Source organism: Balaenoptera borealis (assembly GCF_965194805.1).
Source record: "Balaenoptera borealis genome assembly, chromosome: 9".
Lineage (NCBI taxonomy): Eukaryota > Metazoa > Chordata > Mammalia > Artiodactyla > Balaenopteridae > Balaenoptera > Balaenoptera borealis.
Genome location: NC_138873.1, coordinates 54,059,459 through 54,077,599, shown reverse-complemented (window position 1 = coordinate 54,077,599; position 18,141 = coordinate 54,059,459).

Here is an 18,141-nt window from a genome sequence, read left to right as displayed (position 1 = left end):
CACTTTTTGCAGAGGCAGCAGTTGAATAAATAATTCATTACAGTTTGAAGAATCAACATGTCATAGTCTTTATGGAGTGTGCTTGTGTGTGTGTGTGTGTGTGTGTGTGTGTGTGTGTGTGTGTGTGTGTGTGTGTTCTTAACTACAAGAGTAAATCTCAGACAGTATTTATTGATTTCTTATTCTCCATCCATTCTGTTGAAGTCATTGTGGAAATCGATGGTTTTAAATTCATGTTTAACTGATCTTGAATTTCCTGGCATAACCCTGGTATCAAAGACACTAGTGGCCTAAGACTACTCTTTGGGCTTGTTTTGTCAACTTGTCAGATTATGGAGGGAATCTCTTCACCAGATAGCCCACGAAGCTCGTGCCAACTCACAGTTTCCTTTGTAAGCTTTGGGGACCAGAGACTGACCTGATTGTCACATAAGCACAGGGAAGGAGTGGAGCCCTCCTCTGGGCCAATGGGTGCCCCTCAGGTAGGATAAAGTGGTGGACAAACCGCAAAGCCACTCTATGTGATCAAGATCCAAGAATGGGGTTAAGAGTTTGAAGTCTGCCAAATCTGAGCAATCCAAAGGCAGACATCAAAGTGAAGGCATGAGACCCAGAGTTTGGGGCCAGGGAAATCAGAGCTTGTGTGAGTCTGAACTGTTAGGATACAGAGAGGGGCAGGAGGGCCTTGGAGAAGGTCTTGCCTGATTGATTACTGCTCACGGTACCCAGGGAATTCACAATCAGCTATGTGGTTTATTTAAGGGCCAGCAAGAAAGCGGGGCCTGGGTGTTTCCACAAGATGTAAAAGCCCAGGGGTGAAACACTAGTAAGCACACTGATCGCAGTGTAATGTAAGGAAGTCTCCATTTTTATAAACAGTATTCAATAAGCTGCCAGTAGGAAGACTATGGAGCAGTGGCTCAGAGCCTCAGGACGTCTTTCTGCAAGCATTTCCTCTTAAGAGCTAGTTGCCGTCCAGGGAGGCTTCTGGGTTCATACTGGAGTACCTGCGCCCCCTCTCAACCCTTTCTATCCACTGAGTCCAAGGACAGCAACTCTGGCTGCTCCAAGGACCTCTTTTCACATCTTAGACTGGGTACTGGGCTCAAAAATAAACTTTCATAGTAAATATAGCTCACTTGTCCTCTCTTTCCAATCCACCTATGGGGGCTCAAACCAAACTGATCTCTGATAACACATGAACTTCGTTTTAAGATAGAAGCCTAATGATTTGGAATCCAGTAGGTAAACAAGGAAGCAATATCTTCACACTCTTCGCACCTTGGGGCAAGGTAGGATATCCTCCCATCCAGGTGGCTGGCAGTAGATGGGGAGTAAGGGTTTTTTGAGGTCCGAGGTGCCACTGTGCAGGCCTCCTGCCTATCCTATGTCAAGAGGGAGTGTGCCAGAGAGAGCAGAGTGGCAGGATCTCCCCCGGGCCAGAAGGACCTGGGGTGCCAGTTGCAGATTCCTGGAAGAGGGTCTGGGGCACAGTTTGCTGTGGTCCTTTTCTCCTGTCTCTGGCGTTAGAAACAGGAGCCAACTGCTTACTGGTCCATATTCTTTGAAGTGAAGTAGAGACTAATTCGTAATTGCACACTTCTAAAGTCTACTCCTCAGAAGTCTGGACTCAGTCCTGATGGTTTCTTTATGTTGTCAAGGCAGCCCCAATTTCACAGGCAATCCCCTACCCCTTATCCACTATCAGGCTCCAGTTCATGCTCGCATCTGCCTAACTCTCCTAAGCCCGGGCCGCCGGCGTTTCAAGGTTCACTGCTCTGCCCTCTGCTGGCCTGACTCAGACTTGGCAGCTCTGCTTTTAATTCAAGCAGGGTCAGCTCTTGCAGTTAAGTATTAGACTTCTTATCTGGGGAAGTTTCCAATTTATAGAGAACTTGGAAATGCGTATGCTATGGTACAGTTTCTGCGAATGTTGCATGAGGCTCTCGGGAGACTTCCCTTAAGTCTGCTCACCGGCTAATGGCTTAATCCTTCTGGGGAACGTTTTCTTGCAAGGCCAACTTCTGAGACTACTTTCTAAGCTACTGATCCTCTCTTAGTTCTCAAGTACATTGTCCAATAATTCACCTAGATCCTTAAAGTGGAATTAAATATCCCTTCCCTGAGGTACTAAACCCAGGAAGTTTGCAGTGATACCAATTGCTTCCATCTATTCTGATTAAGACCATTCCCATGAAAACACATGTGCATGTCACCTACAACTGCCAAGAGCACTCAGCCTGTGTGTACAGCCCAGGACTGCCTGCCTTTAATCTGCTCTAGAAAGAATGTACAAATATTAAAAATATATTATCTACTATAGTGTACAAATATAAAAAATATATTATCTACTATAAGGCAATCTCTCATCATGATCAGAACAAACACAAAGTGTGTTATTGAGAATTTACCTGGAAAATCAAGATTTGCCATAATAATTCAAAACTTTAACAAGAATAGGATTTTTTTTTTTTTTTTTTTTGCTTCCTATCCTTAGCTCTTCAGAATCCATTCTCTTAGAATACTTGAGTGTGTGGGTGCATTCCATCACTGAAATCAGCTTCTCTTCAACAGACTTTCACAAGTCTAAGAGTTCCTGATTAGATTTTTATTTGCTGGCCTAGAGGATTTGACAAGCCACTAAAATCTTCTATCCTTCAGATTAACACCTTAGCCTCAATTCTAAACTTGACCTGATGTGTTGCTCTATTTACCTAAAGTATTTCTTTTGCATTTGTGTCAGTTATTAGGGACATCCATTCCTCACATATATTTAATTGTTTCAATTGTTATACTGACCTTTCTGGAATTTATCCAATTATCATTTAGGAAACATGTTACTTCTTATGCATACAGAAGTACAACTAGGAAAATGGATAAAAGTCATTTATAGGATAAAATGCAAATATTGGGTCAGGCACCAAAATTTTGCCCAGTTTTCCCTTAAATGAAAAATACAAGTCTTTCTCAAAGAAGATAATCACTTAGGTACGTACAGGCAACATCCATGTACAAGGGATGGAATTAAGCAATGGAATTATAAAAAGATGTCATATATATTGTCTCATTCTCAAACATTATCTCAGATTATTATATTAGGATTTTGATGGCCACTTCAGGAGTAAGTTTTTCATTTAATAAATATTTATTGAGTGTGTGCCACATTCCAGGCGCCATGCTAAGATCCGAAGGTTCAGTTATGAATATGACACAGTTCATGTTCTCATGGAGCCTAGATTCTGGAAGGGAGATGAGTGCAGTAAGACCTGTAGTATAGGGGGCTGTGAGAATGCAGAGGGCACCTAACTCAGTCTTGGAGGGAACAGGAAGGGTTCCCCGAGGTAGTAATGGGCAAGTTGCAATCGGAAGATTGAGTAGGAATTAACCAGGTACAGATCAGGAGGGAGGAGGTGGGGTGGGAGGGGTAGGTGAAGGGTGTTTCAGGGAGCATCCTATGGAAATGCTGAGAGCTGAGGAACAGAGATGCATGTGAGGGAGCATGGGAGTTCAGTATGGTTGGAGCACATAAGACAATGTGGGGCGTGAGGAGGGATGAAGCTGGAGAAGAAAACTGGTCAAAGCAGGCAGGTCTCCTATATTCATTGTTGATAGGGAACTAGGAGAATCGTGCACTGGATTGATAGTAAATAATAGTGTGTGAGTCAGGTCATATCATGGATGTGATAAAAATGATAAGAGCCAGGGTAGGCTTTGCTGCAGCAACAAAGAAGTCCTAAAAATTCAGTGGCTTAGAGAACCACTTAGAGTTTCTTTCTTTCTCACTTTACAGGACTGAGTAGTTTCAAGTTAGCGGGTAGAGGTAGGAAAGGGAGAAGGTGGGCTCTACTCCCGGCAGAGATCCAGGCTGATCGCAGAGATGCTGTTATTTACACGTGGCTTCCAATGTCACCACCACAGGCAGCTAGAAGGGGAGAAGGGGACTGTGAGTAGGCGGACCAGGCCTGAGAGTAGCACGTGGTGCTTCCTCTCACATTCCATGAGTCAGAGCCCAGTCACGTGGCTACACCAACTGCAAGGAACCAGGAAAATGGAGCTCAGCTACATGCCGGGAAGAAGAGGATTTGTGGGGAACAGCTGGCGGTCTCTGCCACAGTGATGGGAGGAAGAGCTGGTGGACGGTGAATCAGAACTATTGCTCACATTGTCCCTCAAAGCCCTTTGTCCGCTTGCCTCTGACCATCTCACAGTCCTTGTCTTTTTTCATTTCCTAATTCCCTCCTGCAGATGTACCTTGGTCCCCTTGGATTATTTATCTCAACTCTAACCACCAGTCTTTCCTCAACTACATCCCATACTTTGATCAATCCCCTCCGACTCTCAGCATGACAGGTCATTTGCTTGCCCAGCTCAGTCTGTTTGAAGGAAAGAGTCCAGCCCTGCTGGTCACTTGGGGTAACCAGAAATGCTGGTTGGTGAATCAGTAGGTGGCACTCTGGGTCAGCAAGACACCAATTCCAAGGCAACACACGCATAATGAGGGCAAGGATGTAGCCACGCTCAGGAGAGCACAACAACAGTGGCTCACTTGACCTACTTCCTCAAGACTCAACTTTCAAAAGGAGCGACCACACCCAGACCAGTGGATTGCTAAAAACAGGGATGTCAACATGCTCTGGAGTGACAGCCAACAAAAATATTTCCTTTGTGTGGATGCTTTCTTCCTCTTGGGCTCAGGAAGGGCAGAGAAGTTCGACCTGTCTGGGTTGGAGAGCGCTGTGAGCTGCTCTCCTCGAGGCTTCTTAGGAAGGCAGAGAAAGAGGCGTGTGTGTTGTTTTAATGGGAGCTGCAGCTGCTGCTTTCATAACCACTGATTCGTCCGATTTGCTATTAGGAAATCCTCAGGCTCCCCATCAAAGGCCTCAGTGTTGGGTTCTTTCTTTCTTTCACTTGTGTCACCCTGGTAAGGTATCCTTTCACTCAGCAATGTCTTCTGGGTCATTTTTCATAACACTGTGAAGGTGTGGACAGAAGTGGTAAAATAGAGATTTGGAGATACCTTTCCCCACTGAGAGTTTAAAATTGACATTCAGCAGAGATAAGCAGGGATGGAAATTTTGTTCATGAAGAATTTGTTGTTATCTGTTTATGTCTCTTGGATCTGTCTCCTTTTTGTCCAGATTCAGATATTTAAAGATCATGTATCTGTGCTCCTATTCATAGAGACCGCCACTGGCATGATAGATAAAAAAGGTGCTACCTAGAAAAAAGACGTCTGTGTGTCAGGCTTTTTATTTTTCTCTTCATTTAATAGACAAGTCTCATAGAAACGCAGGCAAAGAATTAATTTTCCTTAAAGCCAGTTCAGGTATTATAATGTATGAGCGATTAGTATTGGATATTGTCTAAAAACATCACGTAGTTATTATTGACCATCTGATTCCTAGCCATATTTCAAATTAAGCTAGCCATATGCACATGATAATTCTTTCATTAGTAATGCTTATCTCTTATTCTGTTAGACTTTTTTTTAAAACCATTCCCTAAAACACATCTTCCAAGAAGCCCTCCTTCAGTCACCTCCACTTGACTCATACTGTTTCTTTATATTTTACATTTGTATCCCAGATATGGGATAGGCCCAGGGATCAGTCAGGATAGACCAGGTAGTGTTGAGGTAGTAATCCCCAAATCTCAGTGACTTAAATCAACAAAAGTGTGTTTCTTGCTCACACGCCATTGTCCAGTATGGACCAGTAAGGGGCTTTGTTCATGTGTAGTACTCATGGACCCCATCCAGACTGATAGAGGCTCCATCCTAATGGGTGTTCCATAATTATGTTAGGGTGACAAGAATGTAGTGAAATACACACTGGCTTTTAAAGCTTCTGTCTGGAAGTGGTGGGTCACTTCTGTTTATATTTTATTGGCCAGAGGAAGTCACGTGGTCACAATTAACTGCAAATCAATAAGAAGCAAGGATAGGTTAAATTAACAAATGCTGCCTTCCGTTTGAATAAGTCTTATAACTTTAAAGCACTTTCTCAGACATCTCAGGCAAGTAGAAAGGGTTGGTTAATAACTTTCTCATTTTACATATGAGGAAACCAAGACTTAGAGAGATTAAATCATTTATTTTAAGGTCAAACGCCTTTCCTTTAGATTAGGTTAGTGTGACTCCTAGGGTTTTTTGGGTTTTTTTAAATTAACTCTCCACAATTTCATATTTATAACGTTTGAATGAACAAGTGTCAATGCTGTGGCACTAGCCTGGTGCTCAGAGTAAAAGAAATCAAACAGCATCTCTCTAGCTATGCTGCCGTTAGTAATCAAGAGAACTCCAAGTCCTTAAAAGTCTCCCCTCTCAACTAATTATAGGAGTTGCAGGGATATTTACTCTGTGCTAATAAATCTGGTCAGACAGGGGCCATGTGGTCCTCTGCCCTTGCCCTGACTCTCCATGGTGACAGCTCCTGCAAGCATGGGATGCCTGTGTTGAAGAATGCATGCCCCTCCCCGAGAGATGATGGTGCCTGTGAAATGGGCTGAAGACTCAGAGGAGCTGTCTCCTTTCACGAGGAAGCCAGCGCCCACAGAAGAACTCTTTAGGTTTTATTGACTCTTTTGTTTTAGCTCTTTCTCTTTCAGACTCACACACGAGCCTTAAGCCACTTTGGATCTCATGTCCTCTTGGGTCAGACTTGTGACCCTCAGCTCTCTTCTCTCAGAAAGAAGGACTCTTTCCCAGAAGGCCCTTCGGTCACTCCTGCAGACACCTGGTGAGTCCACCTTACCACCCCATCCAGACATGCCCCTCCTGGGTTGAATGTCAGATCAAATGGACCTACTTGCTACTATGTATATATATATATTTTAATGTATTTATTTTATTTATTTACTTTTGGCTGCTTTGGTTCTTTCTTGTTGTGCGCAGGCTTTCTCTAGTTGTGGCGAGTGGGGGCTACTCTTCGGCGCAGTGCACGGGCTCTAGGTGCGTGGGCTTCAGTAGTTGTCGCTCGTGGGCTCAGTAGTTGTGGCTCACGGGCTTAGTTGTACCGCGTCACGTGGGATCTTCCCGGACCGGGGCTCGAACCTGCGTCCCCTGCATTGGCAGGCAGATTCTTAACCACTGCGCCACCAGGGAAGCCCTTGCTACAATATTTTAAAGAGACATAGACTTGTTCCTCCATATGGCAAAAAATATTACTAGTTAATGTAGCGGATTGAAGCACAACAGTATTTCAGGAAGCGTGCAGAGGACCATGCATTTCAGGTGCTCTGTTACCTCAACAAGTGAGAATAAATGGTACAGGAAAATCAACACGGAACTCCAAGGTCCAAACCTACAGTCTACTCTCAGGTCTGCCCCCTTGGAGTGACCTTGGGAAAATCACTTAACCCTTCTGAGCCCTTTCATTGTTCATAAGATGAAGTAGTGGAGATGGATTTCTAAGGACTTTTTCAACTATGGAAGTTCGTGATTTGTGGAGACGAGATTTATTATTTGCAATTATCGTCAACAGGTGGCAGCAAAAATTCAATCTTTAGTGACTTAAGAAAAGAGAAAGCTAGCTGCCTTTGACTTAGCCTCAGAATTTCAGAGAACATTTACTTGATTTTTCTCATTTTCAACATGATGAGAAAATTAAAGCTCCACATTTTAAGACGCTGGGATAGAAAGAAAATATGGACAATATTTGTTGTAAAATGAATGGAAAACTAGGGCTTTAAAAATGAATCTGTCTTGTAAACAACTGAATTTAGTAATTTCTTCCAGTCACTTTGAATGTGGCCGTGGCTAAAGGTTTTAGGATACTAAAACTGCCATATAAAGTAAAATTCAGACAGATCTTTTATAGCTTTATTTTTAACATAGATATAGAAGGGTGGACTAACATCCGTAGGAGTTTCTTTTTGCATGTTGTATAAGTTTGGCATTTTTGTATTAAGTGTGTTGGAAAAGTTAATATATATGACAGCATACAATGTCATTACATTTTACATTTTATCATAGCTCAGATCTCATCAAAATGAATCCCAAATAATTATTAAAAATGTAAAGCCTTTTTCATTTATTAAAATTTTGCCGATTTTAACAAAAGCTTAAAGTGAATGGATCAGGGTAAGCACTAGTCTAAGTATAAAAAAATAAATGTGAAGTTTGAAGAGTATGGGGCTTTGTGCCATCATATCACCATTAAACTCTTCTGTAAAATAGGAGCTTATGGCTCATCAGAAGTTTGAGCATTTTTCAGAATTTTATATGAATCATGTATTCCTAATCCTAACAAGGATTATACTTTGCATTTTTTTTCGGTCTTCCTCTGTCTATTGGGTGCTCTGTAATCTTGATGGTCAACGTGATGATGGCTGATTAAAACTAATGTATTTTTTTTAATACAAAGAATTTTATAAAGATTCAAACACTGCGAATACATAATGTAATCAAATCTCCCAATCAAGGTACCTGATTATCTAAGTCATTTGAAGTTACATGTTCACATAAAATTCTCTTTTGTCCATCCTCAGCCTAAGTAGAGATGTCAAGTGGGCAGTTGACTGTACAAGTCTACAATTCAGGAAGAGCTCAAGACTATAGTTTGTATATCCTCTCTTCAATTTTCAGAGTAACATGCTATCTAAATATTCACATTATTAAAATTGTAAATTCCTTTGAGAGACTGCCTACCAAATAGCTCCTATTTTCAAGAGTTTTTTCCATAGCATTTTACCCAGTTCCATATATCATTGTTTTCTTAACAATATTAAATGAAATGGAATCAAGTGGCATAAAATACATTCATTCATAGGATTAGGAATACATGATTCATATAAAATTCTGAAAAATACTCAAACTTCTATTGAAGTTCATCCTTCTCTGTTGAGCCATAAGTTCCTATTTTACAGCTGAAGAGATTTAATGATGAAATGATGGGCACAAAGCCCCATACTCTCTAAACACTACTGTTTACCTTGATCCATGTGCCATAATACTTTTACTTCTTCCAGAGAGGATATAACGTAGTGTCTGTAGCTGCACTGCCCAACGAGGTACGCACTAGGTACATGTGGCTACTTAGTGTAAATTAAATACAATTAAAATTTAGTTCCTCAGTCACACCAGCCACATTTCAAGTACTCAGTATCCACATCTGGCTATTGGACAATATAGCACAAATAGAGAATATTTCCATCATTACAGAAAGTTCTACTGGATCGCACTGGTCTAGGATGGGGAACACTGTGGCCCCTTACATGTGTAGGTGTCATTTTTCCTGCACGTAATGCCCAACTTTTACAACTGGCAAAATACGAAATACACCTTGGAAGGAAATCACACACTTGCTTTGAAATTACTCTCCTCAAAAAATGATTTCTCTCTGTTTGGTGAAGTTGACGTTGATTATTGCTCGGCTGGAGTGTGTCACAAGAAATAAAATATCATAACATCTTTAAAAGTTAATGTCTCAATGAAATCCTCTTCTAAGGTAACTTTATATTATCTAATATAGGAGAATTTTTTTCTTCTATCTAGAAGGTCTTCTCTTTTGGACCTGATAAACTGTATCTATCTAGCTGTTACTGGACAGTTGTGCCACCAAATAGAAAAGTTAGACTATAGTTGAATAGGTTGCCCTTTGACCCAGTTCATCTGGGACTGTCTTGACTGTCTGCATTTCAGAAGTGCAGGCCCAGGACATTTAATTATAGCAGATGCTGTGATATCTCCTTCTTGATCTATGAGTGAATCTTATCAATGTGACTACTAATTCTACTTTAGAATAGTTGTGTTATAGAGAATAGACTTGTGGTTGCCAAGGGGAAGGGGGTGGGGAGGGATGGATTGGGAGTTTTGGATTAGCAGATGCAAACTATTATATATAGGATGGGTAAACAACAAGGTCCTATTGTATAGCACAGGGAACTATATTCAATATCCTGTGATAAACCATAATGGAAAAGAATATGAAAAAGAATGTATACATATGTACAACTGAATCACTTTGCTGTACAGCAGAAATTAGCACAACATTGTAAATCATCTATACCTCAGTAAAATAAATTTAAAAAAAAAGAATAGTTGTGTTGAATCAGCCAACTCAAACAGCTACTTATTCTCCTTTGGGACCTGGAGTTGTGGAAACAGTTAAATTGAAGTGTTTTCTCCACTGGAAATATCTACCACATTATTTTGGGTTGGCATGATATTGTAGAATAATACTTCACAACACTATTGTCCCCGTTTTCCAGGTGAAAATAACTCCGAGAGAGGCTCTTAGTAAGGATGAATACATCTTTGCTGGATGGCAGAATAGTTCTACTATTTCAGATGTAGTGCATGGTGAGCATATTCACAGAAAATCAGACTGGTCTCTAGCATGGATTCATTGGGCTCTTGAACTGAGGTGCTATAAAATCTAGTAACGTTGCCTAAGCACTAGGATGTCTATGCCTCTTTGTCTGGGAGAGTAGGAGGGGTTTAGAAAGCTTGCTGGACATACAAAATTATGAAGGAATATCAGAGGCAACTTCCTGCATGTATTTTTTTTTTTAAATAATAAACTTATCAGAGCAATCACCACCTAACAGAGTGTTACCTGCATGTTGGAAAAGGTAGATAACAAAGAGCTTTAGCGATCGTAAGAGCTAAAGGAAATATAAACACCTGGGCCTCTTCTCATTTTAAACATCAACTCTGATTCACGACTGGCTTGGTGTCAATCCTAAGCAGGGCAGTTGTGTGTGGCTGTGCTCATTGTACAAGGGACAGTCTACACAATCATAACAGATGGCCTCGATGAATGCATTTTAGTTACATCCTCAGAGATCCTCGACCACTCCAAGAGGTGATGGGAAAAGAAAGAAGAAGGTTCTTTCCCTGAAGCTAGTGTCTCACATCCCTTTGGGGTCACCAAGGTGGGACGCACGTGGCTGAAAGGTACGGTAAGCCCTTTCTCGCTCGGGGATGTTCCTGGATATAAGTTGAACACTTGCTCAGACTTTGAGCCGTAGAAGTCTGAATACACCGGCTGTGATACTCCAGGGCTATAGAGCAGCTTTAAAGCAAATCAAGAAGTATCAGTGATTTTTAAAGTACTATATTCAGCTATGCCACTATCTGGATCACTTTAAATTCTAAGTTGCTTGGAAACATCGGGCAAATATACCAAATTTCAGCCTGCGAGACTGAAATTCCTAATCTCTTCTTAGGAACTAACTGATCAACAGCAGGGGCAGATTGCGAGCTGACTGCTAGATACCTGAGAGATAGACTACTTGTGTTCAGTTGGCATTTTGTTGTGTTGGGGTTCTGCATAGTTTGGGGGCTTGGAGTTTGGGGATTTGCCCTCTGGCTCTGCCTCTCAGTCCTGTACTAGCTCACTCATAAAAGGGTTTGGGTGAGAATATTTCCAATGTCTCTTCCAACCTTCCGATGTAACTCTTTTTTGTTTTATTCAAATGCATTGAAAGGGTGCGTCATAAAAGAACATTTTTAGATTAACACTAACCCACAAAGACTGGCCTATATTTCTCAGACAATCAGAACGTTCATCCTTGAAGAAGTCTTTAATTTCTAACATTGGTATATTAAATTGCTTCTCCCTTATCCCTACTTTATTTATTTTTAAAAATTAAACCTTTTATTTTAGAATAGTTTTAGATTTACAGAAAAGTTGTGAAGATGCTACAGAGAGAGCCCACGTACTTTGCTTCTGGTTTCCCCTATCGTTACCATATTACATTACTATGGTACATTTGTCATAACTAATGAGCCAGTTTTAATACACAGACCTTCACTAAAGCTCTTACTATATTCAGATTTCCTTAGTTTTTACCTAATATCTTTTTCTATTACAGGAAAGATCCCGTCCAGGGTAATACATTACAGTTAGTTGTCATGTCTCCCTAGGCAACTCTTGGTTGTTTCTTAGAGTTTCCTTGCTTTCAATGACCTTGACAAATTTGTGAAATACTGGTGAAGTATTTTATATTGATAGAATGTTCCTCAATTGGGATTTGTCTGATGTTTTTCTCATGATTATATTGGAATTAGGGGTTGGGAGAAGAAGGACCACAGAAGTAAAGTGCCCGCCTCATCACACTATCTCAAGGGTACAGGCTATCAGCAAGACTTATCATAGTTGCTGTTGATCTTGATCACCTGGGTGAGGTAATGTTTGCCAGACGTCTCCTCTATAAAGTTACTCTTTCTCCCCCTGTCTTTGGAAGAAAATCACTTTGCCCAGCCCACTCGTAAGGGGAATTAACTCAGTTTCAAGTTGCCATAAATTGAATATCAGAGTAAAATGTACTCAGTGTTGAGCCACAGTTCTGAGACCATTAGGTAAGTTTGGCAGCCAACAGTCTTGTAAGTTCTTACTAACCCTGAACAAAATTGCTGGGGGGAAGAGAAGAGCTATGACTTGTCCTTTAATATTTTTTTCCTCCCTTCTCCTGAGGGGAGTTGTACTCACTCTCAAGAAGTGCAAAACAACATGGTTCCCTGCCCCTGTCCCCGCCCAAGGTCTAGTGATAGTAAACTATTTATTTATTTATTTATTTATTTAATTTATTTTTGGCTGTGTTGGGTCTTCGTTGCTGCACACGGGCTTTCTCTAGTCGCAGCGAGCGGCGTCTACTCTTTGTTGCAGTGTGCAGGCTTCTCATTGCAGTGGCCTCTCTTATTGCAGAGCACGGGCTCTAGGTGCACAGCCTTCAGTAGTTGCAGCACGCGGGCTCAGTAGTTGTGGCACACGGACCCAGTATTTGTGGCACGTGGGCCCAGTATTTGCGGCACGCAGGCCCTAGAGCACGCAGGCTTCGGTAGTTGCGGCGCATGGGCTCAGTAGTTGAGGTGTGTGGGCTCTAGGGCACACAACCTCCAGTAGTTGTGGCACGTGGGCTTCAGTAGTTGTGACACATGGGCTCAGTAGTTGCGGCGCACGGGCTTAGTTGCCCCGTGGCATGTGGGATCTTCCCGCACCAGGGCTCGAACCTGTGTCCCTGCATTGGCAGGTGGATTCTTAACCACTGCGCCACCAGGGAAGTCCCTAAACTATTACTTTAAAGGTGGAGGAAAATGTGCTTCTTTTTCATTGCTTTAGCAAAGGATTGGGGAGATCTGGGTCAGTAGCATTTTTCTGAGGTCTAGCTATGTGAATCTTAACATTTACATTAAACAGTTTCTGTGCTTCAGCACCCTTGACACTTCCTTTTGTTTCCACCCCTGCAGGAACAACAAATTCCTAAAGTGTGAATGTTCTTGCCCAAACCAAACATTTTCAGCCTATCATTTTATCCTATTTTTTTATGTTACAGAAGTAATATATGTTTTTCATAATAAAAAATTAAAACAATCCAGAAGTATACAAAATATAAAAGTAGAAGTCTCTGACTCTGCATATGGTAGAATTTACTCTATTAATAAACGATGGATTCTTTTTGGCTTTTAATCAAAGATGCTGGTGTTGTTTTATTAAACAGTATATAGACAATTAAAAGAGGAAAAAGATTTAAAATTTGGCTTGGCCTGTTCATTCGTTACTTATTTAAGCAAGTGTTTTTTGAACAGCAATCATGTGCTAGATGTGCTGGCACATTTGGGGGTGGTATAAATGATGCGAAAGGAAATTATCTGTCCTTAAAGGAGCTTCCAACCAAGAGTGAGAGGCAGACTTCCATAACCGACAAGGAAGTCAATAAACATCTTCATGCAAGCATATTTGTCACCCAGAGAACTTTAAGAAACTAAGTTTTGCTTTGTTAATAAGATCATGCTCTATTCACAATATATTTATTAGTTTATTTAGTTTGGTGAATTTGGAACACTATTAAAAGCTCTTGAGCTGATTTAAAAAATGAGTGAGAACTGATTCTGTTCAACTCTATAGGCACTTTCACTGTTTTTCTGAAACTGCATAGAGTAATTCTGTGTTGTTGTTTTTTTTCAAGATGATGAAAAAAGATATTTTCCACTGATCATGCCATGAAGGGAGGATGGTGAATCTAACATTTTAATCTTTTCAAGCATATCGAGTATACCACTGTTAAAAGCTTTGATGATGAAAGTATTTCTACGGCATTCTAGGGTAACTAATCTCCTAACAGCCCTTTGTCTATAATGATATAAGAAAATGTACCCTTGGCAATACTTAAACTCACTAAACATGAATTAATCTTATTTTATTAAAATATTATATTAAAATTTATTGTGATAAAAAATATTTTGCTGATTAAATCAGCTTTGAACTATTTTATCAAGAAATTCTAAAAGATAAAAAAAAAATCCCATAGAATTAATTTCCATTTATTTACAGACCCTTTCCATGTACATAAAAATTATTTCATGATTGTAGTCTTTTGTACATACAGAATTTTACATTATTTTTTACTTTATGTTTCATAAGTATTGTTCCCTGTCTGCCCATCATACTTATTATTTTCATAGTTGCCTAATATTCACAGTATTGATATTTTATTATTCGATTAGCCTCTTTTGTCAGAAATTTAAAGTCTTTCCAGTTTTGGATAGTATAGGTAATGCGGCTCTAAGCATATCTCTTTATTTAGAGATACTTTCCAATAATATGCTTTTCTCCTCTTAGATTGTTTTCTTAAGATGTATTTCCAGAAATAGGATATTATATTGTCTGGTATTTGATATGCGTTTGTCAAGTTGTTCTCCAAAAGAAATGCTACCTATTCACAAAGTCTAGAACAATAAACGGACAAAATTCTTTTTCTGTAGCCCTGCCAATACTATAATGATGCAATTCCATTAGTGCTATGCAACAAAACTCAGATTTATTTCTTATTTTACTGGTAAATCTTGGAATTATTTGGAAATCGCTCTTTGCTAATGTAAGACACATGACATCAATCCGTAGATCATGCTCCTAACTATAGGACTGTTCACAGGGAGAAGGACCCCACCGCAGGCCACCTGGGAACCTCCACTGAGACTAGCCCTATTATCTCCTTCCCTCCTTCCCTCCCTGCCTCTCTTTCTTTCTTCCTAAATTAGATTCTGAACTGCTGACAGGAGAACAGGACCAACACAAGTGAAATAGAATAGTGAGCACCAAAGTCACATGACCTCAGAGGGCCTCTGAGTCCCTGAGAGTAGCCTGTAGTTTTTGGTTTTCTACAGGGAAGAGGAGAGGATGGCACCATCTTCCAACCCTGGAAACCTTGCCTAATGAGAAGAGTGAATGATCCTTTTCTGGAGGAAATCTTGTACGGTCATTTGTGTCTCTCATAAAGAGGATCAAACTAATACAAAGGGAAAAAGAGTTCCAGGATATATGGTGAGCAAAACAAATTGCTTAATAAAGTATCAACAATATCAGCTCAGATAGCCTGGGACATTCCATTGCTACTAAAATACAAGAAGGCTTCCTTTTCAGATGTAGCTTTCTGAAGAGAGCTCCGAAGCGAGCACTAGGTCTCACAGTCTGAACTTCGACAATTATGTGACATAAAGAACAAAGAAAGGGTTATCGATAATAATAATTTATCAATGGGAGTGTGTTCTCTACCTTTCAGTGTGTCTTGAACCCTTCAAATGGCACCATTGTTTCCTTGGATGAAGTCAGCCAGGCAACCCCCCCACCCCATCACCGGGGAATCTTTGTTGCCTTCCTTGAAAAACATTTAAAACAAACAAGCCCCTTTCTCTTGCCATAGACAGTACAAGCAATATTAATGGTTATCTACCTGTGATAAGCACAACAGTCTCATTTTACCTGACTTGAAAGGGTCATCTGTACTGTCAAGCCCAATTAACTTGTCTTACTCTCACACAAAGAAGGAAGGTTACCGAAAGGCCACATCTTGCCCTGTATCTTGGCTGCTCTGGTACAATGGTCTGATCAAAGGCCATCAAAGCATCAGGTCAATAAAGGCAGACCCTGCTTTTTGAGGATACTGGCATAGTGCCACATGGAAGCCTGTGGGTTCTTACTGGAAGGCCCAGACACCAAGACAGGATTTTATACATACAGGGCCTCCCAGAGGTTGAGAGAGGCCCTGGGCCACTTCTCAATTTTATAACAGGATTATAAATAATTGTGGTACATTTTAAATGTTTATGGTTAATAAATTAATGCTTTTCATACAAAAGCAGTACAATATAATTTGGCTTTTCATAAGATAATTACAGGATTTATAAAAAATACTTAATTTAAAGTGTACTACAGGTGGGATACCTGTAATGGAACAGAAGCTTAAATTCGAATGATGAACATCTTCTGTCAATCAAAGACCTCCTTTAGGGAAAAAGAACCCAAAGTCCACATTTGAAGCCCTGGGTGAATGAAAAGTCTGAGTCAATTGCATGTCCAGGGCTCCCTTGGCTCTCCCGAGACCTGTGTGTGTGTAATTCAAGCAGGTCCCAAGACTCACATTACTTGTCTGGTTCACAAAGCCTATGTCAGGTCTGAAAATCTATTGGACACTCAAATATCTGTTGGTATATGTGATTCTGTTTCATAGATTTCTACTGCTAATAGGAAATAAATGAAAAAGTCACTTATTTATTCTCTGCTTCTAGGAAAGCTTGGCTTTATGTCACCCTAGCTGTTTAGCTACGGTGTGGTTCTTACTTCCTTTAATGGCTCTTTTCAGTGTTTATACATTTGAATTTCTGAAGAAAACTTAAATGGAACTGAGATTATTTGATCTGGAAAAAAGGGGAATTTAGTAGAGTTTCCAGATGTCCCATATGGCTGGGGTTCTCTTGTAATTCTGGTTTTAAAAGAACACACACACACGCCCACGCACGCACACTCACATGCACTTACACACACAATGTCTGAGTCCAGATTAGACAGCACAGGATTAGCATAATTCTCGTCAAAATATGTACCATATTCTCCAACTTTAGCTCTGGCAAAACTAGCAAGGATGAACATTGATAAGAGTCTTTAAGTATCTAAATGTTTTCTGTATAAAGTTGAAAACCAGATTTTTTTACACTTCAACTAAGAATATAAAAGAATAAGTGGATTTAAACTAGGCTGGACCAGGAATACATTCTGGATAGGAGAACTGTTAAACTTCAGAATATATTGACAAGAAAATTTGTGGAGTTGTGTCCTCCTCTGGTGGGATGAAGATCTTAAAAACAAAACTAGATAATTTCCTTTGATGTAAGTGGTTCGATCCTTACTCTGGTACAGAAGAGGAATGAATGAAGAAAAAGCATTCATGGTCTCTCAGAACTTTAAAAATATTTTAATGTACAACTTAAAAATTAAATTTAATTGTCCTGAAATATCTCTAATACCTTCTTGTGGCTACTCCTTTCTGATGATCGCAACTCAACTGGATAGACTGAGTCATGACTTGAACTTTAAAAATATAACTGAATGTATGACTTTTAAGCAGATCAGAGTTGGAGTTCTGTTGTCCTGGGGCATTTTGGAAATGAAGTTCAATATCTAGGAAGGACGGAAGGCCAACAAGAGATGAACCTGGGATTATTATGACCCACTTTTAGCTGAAGTTAGGAGATGGTAGGTGGGCACGGTAGAACTTCAACAGAACTTTGTATAGAAGCTCCTGGTGTGTGATCCTTGGAGTGTGAGATGATGGTCCTTTTGAGCAAGGGAGGCTCTCAGTGCATGTAATAAAGACGAACAAAAGGTTGGGTGACAGGAACTGAGCTTAGGACATAGCACCTTGACTCTATTTGTCTTCCTTCCTTGTCTCTCTCCAAGTTAGCAGGCAGAACGGCTGTTCCAGATAAGTGCCGACACCAAGGTGTCCACGTCTGGTAGGCTTAACAATTTTAGTAGATATTTTGGGACAAAAGAGAGGCTTATAACCTAACTACTCAGTGGATCTGTTGAACAAATGGTTTTGAGGATGTCTTTTGGCACCAGTGTCTACTCTGGTAGTCAGGTTTATGGTTCCCCAAAGATGTCCATGTCCTAATCACTAAAACCTATGAATATTTTACCTTACATGGAAAAATGAAATGAAGGTTGCAGATGAAATTAAGGTTGCTAATCTACTGACCTTAAAAATAGAGATTATCCAGGTGGGCCCAATGTAATCACAAGGGTCCTTATAAATGGAAGAGAGAGGCAGTAGAATAGGTCAGAGTGATGTGGTATGAGACCAACTAAACCTACTTTTGTTGGCTTTGGGGAGAGAGACAGAGGACCAAAGCCAAGGAGT